Here is a 13,887-nt window from a genome sequence, read left to right as displayed (position 1 = left end):
ACTGTTTCTCTTTTTCATAACCCTAATTCAATCTTGAGTATCAATATGAAACTTTTGAATGTTTGGGGACGTGAATTTTTATTCAGTCGCATCCAAATAAAAAAAAAACTTCTAGGACCCTGGGGAAAAAATTTAATTTTGCATCATTACATTTTTCCTGGACGCACCCTGAAACCCCAGGCAAAAGACACTCCCTAATCAGACCTTGAGTGTCAATTTGATACTCCTAGATTGAAATCGCCATATCTCTTTTGTTCCTCAAGCGATTTGCATACAATTTATAGTTATAAAAACTTCGTAATGTAACCAGATATACTAGAACCGATATACACCACTTAACGAGAAATCGGGAGACACGAATAGCGCTATCTGGCGACAGAAATGGAAGTATTACACTGTGAATTTATTCGGAGCTTTGAACAGAGATGCCAGGTGTCCTGATTTTTCAATTGAAAATTGCAAAAAGTGTAGCGTAGCATTTAGAAAAGGCGGAAGTAAAATGATTACTATTTGAATAAATATGAATTATCAACAGCGCATATTCTTACAATTCTTAAAACGTTGTCTAAACCCTTAAAACATCGGCAGCGGTAAGTGCTATCCCAGGTGTGAACCCCGGACACATTCTAGGTCCTTTTTTAGCTTTAGCAGTACATTTGCGCACCGGTAAGGCTAAACTGGTTTCCATTTTAGCCACTGGTGACGCTCCGATAGGTGTTGTTGTTTTTTTGATGCTATTTTCTTTGTTAGCATCTGTCAAATCAGGAGCTGGTCGGTATTCAAATATGGCTCCTGGCTTGCTTTTTCAATACCGAGGAGCAAGTGTCAAAATTGAATGTTATTAAAGCTTTGACACCTGACCGCTGCTGATACTCTTATACATCGTGATTGTAATATTCCTATCGATTTAGCGCAAAGTTTAAAAAAAGAAAGAATGAAAAGGGAATGTTATTAGAATCAAAAACTTTTAGGTCAAGAATTCGTAATAAATGACTAATTTATTATGACTTCATAAATAACTAAAAATACATTTACGACATTCGCGATAAAATCTGCATGTGCTTTTTAGTTTCTTTAACTCAAATTCCATAAGTTTTATTTCATCTTTGTCTTTATTGCGAGTTTTTAACAACGATCCGTTACCTAGAATATGTCATACAAAACGGCAAATCAAAATAAGCGGAAGCTTTATACAAATTTTAAAAGCTCAGCTAAGAGACGAAAATTAAATAAAGTAATAAAAAAATTTAAATTCAAAAATGATTATTATTAATTTTTCCTAGTTATATTTAAACGGTTTTTTGTGTTTTGGAATATCATTTGTTTTGCAATAGTAAAGTATAATAAAAACGTTTCATTTCAAAACCAATATACATGCCAATACCAATATAATTTTGTCACATTCCATGGCGGGAACAGAATTTTTCCTTCTTGATAATAACAAATGACAGGATGCTTAATGTGCACAAAGTTTTCGTATTAATTTAAAAAAAATGTGCTTAAATTTTGTTTTCTCCTTGATAATCGTTTCTGTGAAACTATTTCAGCTGTGATTTTTTATTTGTTTAGATTTTTGTTTTGCGTTCACGTGCACAAATAAATTATGGGAAAACATTAAGAAATATATCGCATTCCGATTATTCATTGCGAATCGAAAGAGTTTTTTTTTATTTATTTCAGTACAATTGGTTTGAATTTGAAAGAAAAAATAATTCTGTTGCATACATTGGTCTCAATTGATAAAAAAAATAAATCTGTGCCCTTTCAAAATGTTAATCTGGAGTTGTCAAAATGCTGATCAGGGATGCCGTCCGAACATATTTTTATCACTTTTTTTGTTTAGTTTAGGAACACATAAAAAAAATTCCGCTCATTTAAGAAATGAATTCAAAATTCGCACCACCAGCCTTTACTTCTTTCATGTTTTTCAGAAGATATGTCACAAGTCTCTCAGGCATGATTCCAAGTCCATAATCAGAAAACATGGATATTAGTTGTAAGCTCTTTGTTTTTTTTTGGAGCACTGGCATTTCGGAAACGCTTTGTTAGCATTGATTTTTTCAATCAATTTATTAATTATATACATTCAAGAGAGATTATTGTCATGTTATTGCTGGATAAAAGCTCGGTATAATGTCCTTTGACCTAAGATCTGGGTTTGATAAATGATCTAATAAACTTTATAGTTTGATAATGATAAACCAATTTGTTTGAAAAAGTTCAAATATTAACAAGAAAAATCTAGCATGAGACAATAACAATACCATCTTTTAATACGAATCGTTTAAAACCCCAATTTGCCAAATTGAAAAGCGACACCCGTCATCTAGTAAAGAGAAAATAACGATATTTCTACGTAAATTTTGTGATATTTTTTTCCTTAACTATTATTAGTAAGCAAAATTTTGATAAACAGTTCAGCAGTTGACCGATTGAATTTAAAATCCTTTTCTTAAAAAAAACACTTTATGGGCATCCAAATCTATGTATTTTTTGAAACAATCAAATTTGTTGGTTTACTAAAATTTTTATGGTGCAAGAATAGAAACAAACAATTTCATTTATTATAACTGGCATCCCTGATCAAGTCGAGTCGGAATACACGCTATTCACAAGTTAGATGAATTTCTCGAATTAATGCTTCCATTTTGTCCGCTAGAGGATGCTGATGGTGTCGCCATCTCATTATATGAAGAAAATAAGTGTGGTGAATATTGTTTCAATTATATTTGATGTAACTCAAATATGTTTCTCAGACAGTATTCAGCTACGGCACTTCAGTTTTCCGTTATTCAAAATCTAAGATTTCCGTAATCAATTTATATAAATTTATATTTCATTTAAAGTTGAAATCTTGTAGCTGAATTTCATACAAATCGGTTGAGGAACAAGAAAGATATAGCGGTTTTAGTCAGGAGTGTCAAATTGACACTCCAGGGACTGTAAAAATTTCTGGAACGGATGAATATTAATGCAAAACCCTTAACGTTCTCAAAATTGCCTTTTCATATTTATCGAAATCTTGTTGTTAATGAAATGTTTTTTTTCAAATTCTCAAAATTATCAACAAAAATATTTTTATAATTTTAAAACCATTTTTTGGAAAAAATAATCCAAATATAAAAAAATTTAAAAAAAATCCCAAAATATCCTCAGAATTTAAAATTTAAACAGTTTCGAAATAAGAGTTTTGAATTCGCTCAACTCTACTTTTTCAAAAGCCAAATTTCAGATTTCTTTGAAACGTCATTTTTTTTTTGTTTTCAAAATGCTCAAAATCTCAAAATATTTAAAATTCTCAAACTTACAATTATTATCGGAATTATCCAGATACCCGAAATTATAAACATTAAAATATCAAAAATCATTTAAAAATCTCTAACTTCTTTTCTATATTTTCAAATCTACGTACATAAATCATCCTTAAAAATCCAATTATTGTTCTTTAAATTTTACAATTCTAAAAAATGTAAACCTTTTTTCTTTCTTAATTTATTTAAAAACTTTTTTCGAACGAAAATTCAAAAAACCTTAAAAAATCTAGCCTTTGAAAAACTGTTCAAAGTTTCATATTTTTATAAAACGTTTTCAGATTTTTAAATCCTGAAAACAAAAGAAAATATTGGTAGCTATTTAAACGTTTTCTCAATTTTTACGTTTCCTACAATTTTCTAAGTTTTGTTTTCTTTTGTGTTCTACCGAATTTTGCAAAATGCATGAATTCCGAACGTCACAATCTTGAACCAATCTAATCCGCCTAGTTTTGTTTTTACTCTTTCATTGAAGAAGTGAGTAAGTGAAGTACCGTAATCGATCCCCCTTCACGCACACACCTTCGCCGATTTTGACGTTTCGTGGGCTTGGTATTGGTGAGTTCTTTGCTCGTCCGATATCAAAACAACGGCAATCGCTTGCTTCTCCCCATTCGCGTCCATTGAAAGATGTGTGAAGATGTTTCATTCGAGCAGTTCGGTGTGTCAAATTTCGAGCAAATTATTACGGTGCTAGTGCGGTTGTTTCTTTCTGTTGCTGACTGTGTTCTGTTCGGTATTAGTTGATATCTAAAATTTTTGTACCTTCTCCGGTTTGCTGCTAGCTGGCTGGTCTTCGGTTGTCATCTGCGCTGAACAACACACATTACGCCAGCGTTCGCGGATATTGTCGGTCGCGAAATTTCGAACGGCACCCGGATAAGTAGTGAATTTCTCCCGCGGACGGAGTGTGATTTGGAAAATATTATTGTGTGTCCCCTCAACGCGGTCGTCGTCGCAGTGTTTTGATTTTTTGGTACGCGAAAGGGGTGCCGCAGTTGCGTTGATAAACAGATGAAAACAAATTAATCGAGTGCAATTTGTTGGGGCATTGAGGTAAAGTTGCTCGGGGAAGATTGAGCAGGAAGAGGGGAATCAGTGGATAAGATTGGTTTCCGGTTGATTTTTGAGGTAGTTTGGAACCGTTCAATTTGGATAGTAAAAAAGGGGTCTGCGTATGATAACGCGTAACAGTCGAGAAAAAAATCAATGAAAGTCGAATGTATTGTTGTAGGTTTGAGGGAGGAATGTGCAGTGTCAAGTGTCATGGAATTCTTCGGAAGTTGTGAATGGAAAAGTAGGCACTGCTTCGAGTTGAGTTCCTTTGTACTCGGTCAATTGAATGAAGAAGCTACACGCAAGGGGAAGTCGTGAGGCGTACAAGCTTATTGTCGAGTGTCTAATCAAATTACACCACATCAAACGGTTTGTGGCGATTGTGCCAATTGTGTTGTGCTCAGTGAACTTTCCTGGTGCCTGATGCGTCGTCGTCCAATCTGTTTACATATCGTTAATAAACATGTTGTTTTGATATTCGCTTGATGTCGCCACCTTCGACCGCTAATTTGGTCGATTCGAGCGAAAGTGACAGTGCTTCTGAGAAAAGAAAAAAAAACCCACAAAATCGTGTAACCCAGTTGTCAGTCAGTGGCAATTAGTAATCCGCCGATTTCTCCTTTTCCGTCCTTTTGCTTTGCGTCGTCGCCTACTCAGAGTGTGTTTTTATTAAGGTGTTCCTACAACCATCAACAGTTCACGCCGCAATATGAAAACCTCGATAAGCAAATTCACCAAATGCGGTAGCCCCAACACGTGACTTGAGTAAGCAGCAGCAGTCAAGCATATCTGGGCACCAGGTTACCAAAGATGGGAAAACACTCAAAACCCCCCTCGAAGCTAGCTTAGCTTGCTTACTAGCTAGTTCCACTGATGGTTGGATGAATCAGCGTTGATGACGACTGTGCAAATTACCTACTACTGAAGGGGAAGGGTTGAAGGAATCAAATACCTCATGGGCTGGAAAGATCTACTAGCTTGTGATAACACCCAGCACGATTTCAGTACGACACGTGCTAATTTCAGCACCGATTGACTAATCCATTCGATTCATTAATATCAACAAAAAATCGTAGTCCAAAATTTTCCAGAAATCTCGAGCAACATCAAAAACTACCAGTTACCTACACTTCTCCTTGGTCGGTGACATGAATATTTCACAGTTATCGATTAGTTCGATTATAGAGTGGTAACGAACGTGTTGAACGACCTACTACTGTGAAAGCGATGACGCTATCTGTATTAGCCCGATCAAGAGAAAATAATATAAATATATCTAATTTTGATACTTTGAACAACAGTTACAGCTTTGTACTCGTAGGATGTTAAGATATCTAAGAAAAAAAAAGTTTAAGAAATTGTATAAGAAAATACGTCACAACGGCTAGTTTAACGTAGAACTACAACAGACTGTCGCTTTTCGATGTATTTCTAGTACTTAAACTGCGTTGTGAAAAATTTTTTGGGCAAAAGTATTGAACTCAATGTTTCTGAGTTTTTCATTCGCACTTTGAGTAAATTGTGTTTTGTGTTTTAATATCCATTTCAAAGATACAATTTTTGTGGTTGATTTCTAGCTGTTACCATCTTATTATTTAAAGTTGCATTACTCTTCTTATAACAAAAGTTTTACCGTCTTTAAAAGGACGGTTTGTGGCGTGGATATTTATCAATAATGTTTTCATCATGCCTTTGAAGTGTAATTATGCCTTTTCCTACTCCCAAATTTCTAATTACGCTCTACTGGAATTGGTGTACTATCAAAAAACGGATCAAAAATATTCCTCGAAAGAGATGTCTTTTAAAGGGTGTATTCTTTTGAGTATAATGTTGCCTTTCAAATGTAATTCGAAGTTATGATTTTGTCAAAATGTTCACTTCATTTATCATAATATTATCATTACTTTGTCATAATTTCAGAACAGTTTATCACTTTGTCATAGATTTGTCTTAATTTTGTCATAACTTTGTCTAAGTTTTTACATAACTTTATTTTTTCAATTTAACCCAGTTAGGGGTATTGACCAAGGTTGCCGAAAAAAGTTCAGTGTTTTTGAGAAAAAAATTCTGACTTTCTGCGATTCTACCCAAAAATTCTGTGCTGGTTTTCTGTGATGCAATTTCCATGAAATTCATAGGAAATTCATGGTAAATTGGGTCTTTTTACATTTTAGTTGGGCGAAAACAATTAACACTGTCAATCTTATCATATTTTTCTAATTCAAGGTAAGAAATCTAAATTTAAAGTCGGTCCAAAAAATTATAATTTTGGAAATCCATTCAAAATTCACAAATTATGGGAAATCTGTGAATATTTCAAAATTTTGTGTTCTGTGACACAGATTCTGTGATGATAATTTGCTCAAAATTCTGTGAAACTACCATTTTTTCTATGATTTCGTCAAGCTTGGTATTGACTCAAACATTTGTTGAGTCATAACTTTGTCTTAAAAAAAGTAACTTTGTCATAATTTTGCCATATATTTTTGTAATTTCTTAATTTGAAAGGGCTCATACCTTGAGGCTTCTTTATGTATGTTTACAATTGTTTACTTAGGTCTAGATCGTCACTTTTTGAAGAGAATAGGAAAAAGATAGGGCTGATTTTCCCATAATATTCTCACAATTTTTACATATGTAACTTGGTCTTTTACTAAATATTTGATAAAAATTTTGTCATTATTTCACCAAAATTTAGTCATTTGTAATAATTTTGTCACACCTTTATTTTAAGTTTGTAACCATTTTTTAAACAACTTTGTTATTATTTTGTCATTTAGGTACATTAAGTATGTCATAATTTTGTCATAATCTTGTTACAAGATTTGTCATTTGTTATTATTTTGTTATAGTTTGATCATAATTTGTAAAAAATTTTTCATAACCTTCAAACTCCAACTTTGTCATAATTTTGGCATTAATGTGTCATTATTTGTTTGTTATTTTGTTATAATTTGTAAAGATTTAACCATAATTTCTCCACATTTTCTTCATAATTTTATCACTATTTTATCTTCGTTTTGTCATATCAGCACCAACATGTGAAAAGGGTATAAAAGACAAAGTTAAAAAAAAACCGTTTTCAGTGGATTCAAGTAGCCCAATCAAGTAGCCTTATCAAAAAACCGTTTTAGATTAATCAGTTTCCGTAAGATTTAAAATGCAGTTTGAGCAAAGGATCTAAAAGATTTAGAGCCATAATATGACATCATCCCCTCACAAATTGTTTTAAACACCCTTTACTCCACAACAATGCAAATTGTCTAGATGCAAAACATTAAAAGGGGTAGAGTGCGGAAAGCTATTCACTCACTCCTAAAGAAAAACCCATAAGCGTTTGTCAAAAAATTGAGGAAATTTTATCTCCATCTCAATTACACACATGAGACATATAGTACAAAGCAAAGGGAGTATAAACCGTTTAGAAGAAATTCATACTCCAGCTAGGTTCTATAAGCGATTGCGAGCTATTTTTTCCATCTAAATACCTTTTTATAGATAAAGACATATTAAGAATGGGTCTACGCACCGTTTGGGTCACACAAACTTGAAAGATTCCACGTGATTTAGAAATCAACGATTTGAAAAAGGTTGCAAAATTTAAAACACGTTTTTCTCGAAACGTCATAAATGATCATATACCCTTTCACGTGTTGGTACTGATATGTCATAATTTTGTTACAAACAATTATGTCGCTATTTTTAACTATTTGGAAGTAATTTTGCCAGAACTTTGTCATTTGTCGAAACTTTGTTTATACTTTGTCATAATTTTGTCAAAATATTCTAACAATGTTACCATTATTTTTTTATTTGTCACAATTATTGCATCATTTTTTGTTACAATTTTGTCAGAATTTATTACACTTCTGCCGCAATTTTGTTACAATTGTTTCACAACTTCGTAATAGTTTTGTCCTTTGTCATACATCATAATTTGTCAAAACTTTATCATAATTGTGTCATGATTTCGTCACAAATTTGTCATGATTTGTCAGAACTTTTTACTCTTTTTAAATTTGGTCGTTTGTTATACCGTTTTCGAAATTTTATTATAGCTTTGTTATTTTTTTGTCATAGTTTTAACACATTTTTTTCAAAATTTTGTCACAATTTTTTCTTACATATACCCAAATTTGTCATGATATTGGCAAATATCAGTCTAAACTTTGTCATAATTTTGACATAAAGTTGTCAAACTTTAGGCTAATTTTATCAAAATTAAGTTAGAATCTTCTGAAAAAAATCATCATTTGTCATTAGTCATAATTTTTCAACTATTTTTCGTTACAATTTTATTTCAAATATTGTTTCAATTTTTTTCAAAATTTGTTTCCACTTTTTTCATACTTTTGTCATGATTTTGCAATAATTCTGTCATTTGTCATAATTTTGTTATATCTTTATCACAACTGTGTCATATTTTTATCACAAATTTGTCATATCGTTTCTCATAATTTTGTTAAACTTTTTCATAACTTGATCGCTTGTTATAACGTTGTCAAATTTGTATCATAACTTTCTCAGCATTTTACCACGATTTTGTAATAACTTCTGTTATTATTAGGCACAATTTTATCACAACTGTTTTCATAACTTTTTCATACTTCCTTCGTTATAATTTTGTCACAATGTTGTCAAAATTTTGGTATAATTTTGTAATTATTTTCTCACAATTTAATTTTTTGTATCATTTGTCATAGTTTTTACATAGTTTTTATTACGAATTTTATTTTATTTTCTTTGTACAATTTTTGTTATAATATTTTATTCTTTTTAATTACAGTTTTGTCAATATTTTGTCAAGGTTGTGTTAAAACGTTATGATCATTTCTATCAGTTCTATCAAATTTTGTCTTTTATTATCATTTTTTTGATGACGACGTGACGACTATCTTCAAAAATTTGACAATTGTTGTCAATTAATGACAAAATTATGAACAAATGTAAAAAAATATGGTGAAAACATAACAAAATTATGACAATATTCAGTATGACTCAAATCTGACAAAAATGACAAAAATTAGACAGTAAAATCTTACAAATATGACAAAATTATTACCTAAATATGACAAAATATTGACTACAAAATGACAAAACATAACAAAAAATGACAAAAATCTGACAGATGAGACAAAAGTTTGACAAATGTGATAAAAATGTGACAAAAATATGAAAAATATTACAAAAATATAGCAAAATTTTGATTTAACAATGAAAACAACAAAACATGACAAAAAAAAATTACAAAATTATAAAAAAAATCTGACAAATAAGACAAAAACATGTCAAAATTAAGACAGAACTATGACATTGATTTAACAATTAAATGACAGAAATTCGATTAACCTTAGTCAAAAATATGACAGATGTGTTAAAAATAAGACAAAATTATGATTTATGTCAGAAATATGATGAATATTATAAATATGCCAATATTATAACAAAAAATTAACAAATTAAAATGTGGTAAAAAATGACAACAATCTGAAAGATATGACATTTATCATATTTTTATCACTTTGTCATAATTTTATATAGGTTGACGACATTTTTGTCCGTTTAATTTAAAATTTTTGACATATTTTTACAATAATTTTGCCATATTTGTCCTATTAATATCATAAATTTGTTTTATTTTTATCACAATTTTATGTCATGATATTGTTATTTTATTTTTATTTTATTTTTACATATTCGTCATATTTTTACCACGCTTGTCATATTTTTAATTTTTTTTTTTTGCCAATATTTTGTCATATTTTTGTTATATTTGTCACATTTTTGTCAATTGTTTACCACCTTTGTTATGTTTTTGCAAAATTTTGTCATTTTTGTCAAAATTTTGTCATATTTTTATCACATTTGTTATATTTTCCACAGAGTTATGTGGATATTTTTTCACTGTATTGTAAAATTTAAATCATATTTGTCAGATTTTTGTTTTTTTTTGTCATAATTTTTTCATGCTTTTACCATATTTGTCATGTTTAGTCATTTTTTTCCAAATTCTTGTCATATTTTTGTCATAATTTTGTTATATTTTTGTCGTAATTTTGTCATAGTTTTGTCCCCCGCATTCGTCCCACACGCTCCCTCGCCAGCGTTCTTCTCGCCAACCCGAATACTTATTTATCAACCTTCCCACCCCTACACACTATATGAAAAGACGTTTTTTTTTTTCAATCCAAATCCTTAAAATATAGAAATCTCAGCAGCAATTATTCAATTTCCGCAAGTCTAGCACCTCGAATATGCTTTGTCACCATTCAACTAAACTTAATGATAGTCGAATTGAGCTTTTTTCACTTTCAGTAATGTTTGCTTGATACTGAAAATGAAGATTGGATAATCTCATGAATCTGCAAAGAGCCTGAATGTATACAGACCGGTTTTTTGGTCAAGTAATAGTGAACATGCACAATTTTATTTATTTTGTTATTTTTTATTTATATAGTTGTCCGTCTCACGCACAAATACTTACCAAATTTCAAAATTCTATCTTCAGTACAGACAGAATTTGTAAATATTAAAAAGTAGTAAATCAAGTCTGTTCTTTTCTAGATAAATCTGAACTTGTTTTAACCATGTAAAAAAAATAATATTACCAATAAAATTTATATGTTTGAATAAAAAAAAAAAAGAAGTCAGTCTACGGTCTATTCTTGTGACCGACACGACTGAATTGAAACCTAGAATTAGTAGGTTGAAGAGTGGTGCAAAATTATTCCGGCTCCGGTAAATAAGACGGAGTGGCTCGGAAAGCGCTGATTTGGAAGTCTTCTTCCCTGGTCCCTAAAAACGAGACAGAGTAATTAGACAAGCACAGCTGTGGGAGTCTACTGCCTAAATTGTTTCTAGATTGTTCCGATTCCAGTAAATAAGACGGGGTGGCTGGAAAATCACAGATTAGAAGGTTTGTTGAGGTTGTCCCAGTTCCCCGCTTAATATGACGGAGCAGTTGAAGTACAAATTTGGAAGCCTATTATTGACATTGTTTTGAAGTTATTCCGTTAACGGGAAATAAGACGGCACGAAAGGATAGCTTGGAAATTTTCCCGGCTCCGGTGAATAAGACGAAATGGCCCAGAAAGCAATGATTTGAAGAGCTTCTTTTATTGTTCCAGCTCCTGTAAATAAGGTAAATTGGCTAAACCACTAAATTTGAAAGCATGTTAGGACTTGAAAACATCAGAATATTATTTTGACATATTCTTTCGATCGGGTCACCACACTTTTGTCAAGGCAGAAGTGGAACACAGTCGTCTCCGTTTTGTTGCTACCATCGCCTCGGTTCTAATGGGTGTTAGCATTGCTCATTGAAACCGCCGTTCGTTTATTACATTAACCGAGACGAGACTTGACGAGACGAGACGTATTTGATTTGTCCAGGGTCAATATTTATTAGAGAATCTGTGCTGCAGTAGGTATTTGATATGGCGCGAATGCGCAACGCGCTATTACGCGTTTGGCATTTTGTCAACAGATAAGCGAGCTACGAATGTGTCAATGTGGACACAGAGAACTGAGCGGTATGACACTACAACTTTCTGTTACAAATGGAGTGATCCACCTTCCTTAGATCGCAATCGTAATCGAAATCGTACTGGGTATGCTTCGCTCACTACATAGCCATACTATAGATATGTATGTGCATAGGTTGATATGAACCTGCAGTTCATATGCTTCTATACTGTGGGGAGCTCAAGCGGGAGCGATGAATAATATTATAATTGGCCTGAACGTCGCGGATCCAGTTCATACAGTCAGTGGAGGAATTCCCACGTCAATGGAGGCACAATCATCATCGATGCGGCTTTTGTCTCTGGTTTGTTGTGGTTCTGGGATTGGGCACAGTGGGTGTGGAATTCATTCTCAATCTCAAGTCAACGTTCCGAGAAAAATTCTGGGTTTTATCTATCAACTTTTTACTAGACAGTTTCGATCGAACTTCACAATGCTTTATTTGTTCCCCAACTCAAGAATATGATGCCATCGAAATTTTATTGCTCTTCGTTTTAGTTTTAGCAGATTTCGCCTTCCAATTTGATACTGCAGCACAAAATAGCTTCGGATATCTAATCTCGATATTTCTGTATATTTTTTGTCACTGCTATACAAAGAATTCATTGATAACGCTAACTTTGACTGTGTAAATAACCTTAAACCGGAAACATTGAGAACTGGTCAGATTCTGATATGTGATACCAAATTCCGATTGATATTCTTGTTTCAGCCAGTTCGCACCCACATCAGAGAAATGTAGCAATAGACTGATTCGATTTGGGATCATTTTTGAAATTCTCAATCTCCGGGGTCTAAAAAGCTTCGTTTTGGTTCAAAACTCATCCCTGATTTTTTGTTACGTTTACCTGAGTGAATTTGAAGTTTTATGTTTGTATGGGAAAATTGAATATATTTGTTTCTGAATAATCTACATCCCTTTTACTTAATATTTTATTAGGCAAAAAAGTTATTAGCTGTTGACAAGAGGTGTGTCTTTTGGCTTTGAAAAACAATCAATTCAATTGACATCACTGCTGGTGCCTAGCAAAGTATTTCTTGAAATGTAGTCATGCAATACCTTGCTAAGCACCAGACGTGATGTCAATTGAATTAATTATTTTCAAATCCGAAAAAACATATCTCTTTTCAACAGCTAATAACTTTTTGTCTAATAAAATCCGGCGCGGTCCTAGAGCTCGCACTTGGGGATGATTTTCAAAAACCGTCCAATAAAAAGAACTTAATGTTGGGGTGTTAAAAGAAAATATTAAAACTTGTTTAACAAATTTTCTACATAAACTTAGTTTGATATCCTTTGATACAACTTCAATCTACGAATCTATGATTTTTCAGATCTTCTTCATATCAGTGCAAGGTTACCACTACGAAATTTTAATGATTCTATTTTGCAACGTTACGTTCGAAAAGCAAATATTAAAGCTTAGTTTTTGATAATAATACCTATGAATTTGCAACTGATTTCAAAACTCTGATTGTTTTTTTAAATTATTTTGTTATATTTTTTTTTGAATAGTGATTCAGACTTATCGTATTGTTTCTATCAATTCTGCAATTCATTTCTCATTGTGAGTTGTGATAAAAAAAAATTTGTTTCTAAATCTAAATTAAATTTTGAAATAAAATAATGGAATATAATTCTAAACTCTAGAGCTTTTGAAACTCTAGTTTCATTGATTTGCTCTTGAATTTCAAACTCTCATCCAGTTTTTTTTACAGAAACGAATTGAATAAAATTCAAACCCTTCGTTTCGAATCATAACAAATTTGCAACAAAGAATGTATGAATAAAGTGTGTTTTTTTTTTCAATTTCTTGAAGGATACATTATTCCCAATTTTTAAAAATGATTTTATAAAATAGAAATAACACAGGGGCACAACATATTTTGGGCCTAAGCTCTTAAAACTTATTTTGGTCATAATCTGGTTTTGATGATATGGCGTATGAAAATTGCTCAGTTTTGGGTAGAACCGATCTTTAATAATTGATAAACT

General features: G+C 31.8%; 1 protein-coding gene across 15 annotated transcripts in view; it reads left to right on the top strand.

The window, feature by feature from the left end:
• The window catches only part of LOC129748323 (probable phospholipid-transporting ATPase IA), a 329,089-nt gene that overhangs the window by 124,896 nt on the left and 190,306 nt on the right, over positions 1-13,887 (top strand). Inside the window, exon 1 of one of the 15 annotated variants that reach the window (XM_055742882.1) lies at positions 4,013-4,367. The exons of 12 other annotated variants lie outside the window; for them this stretch is intronic. The gene's annotated coding sequence lies outside the window, so the exon portion shown is untranslated. Of the gene's footprint in view, positions 1-4,012; positions 4,443-5,041; positions 5,133-13,887 lie in introns of those variants that run through there. 2 more of the 15 variants (XM_055742883.1, XM_055742884.1) reach the window with 2 other exon arrangements.

Source organism: Uranotaenia lowii, chromosome 2, assembly GCF_029784155.1.
Source record: "Uranotaenia lowii strain MFRU-FL chromosome 2, ASM2978415v1, whole genome shotgun sequence".
NCBI lineage: Eukaryota > Metazoa > Arthropoda > Insecta > Diptera > Culicidae > Uranotaenia > Uranotaenia lowii.
The sequence above is the reverse complement of the archived record's forward strand: the minus strand, read 5'-3'. Positions and strand labels throughout refer to the sequence as shown.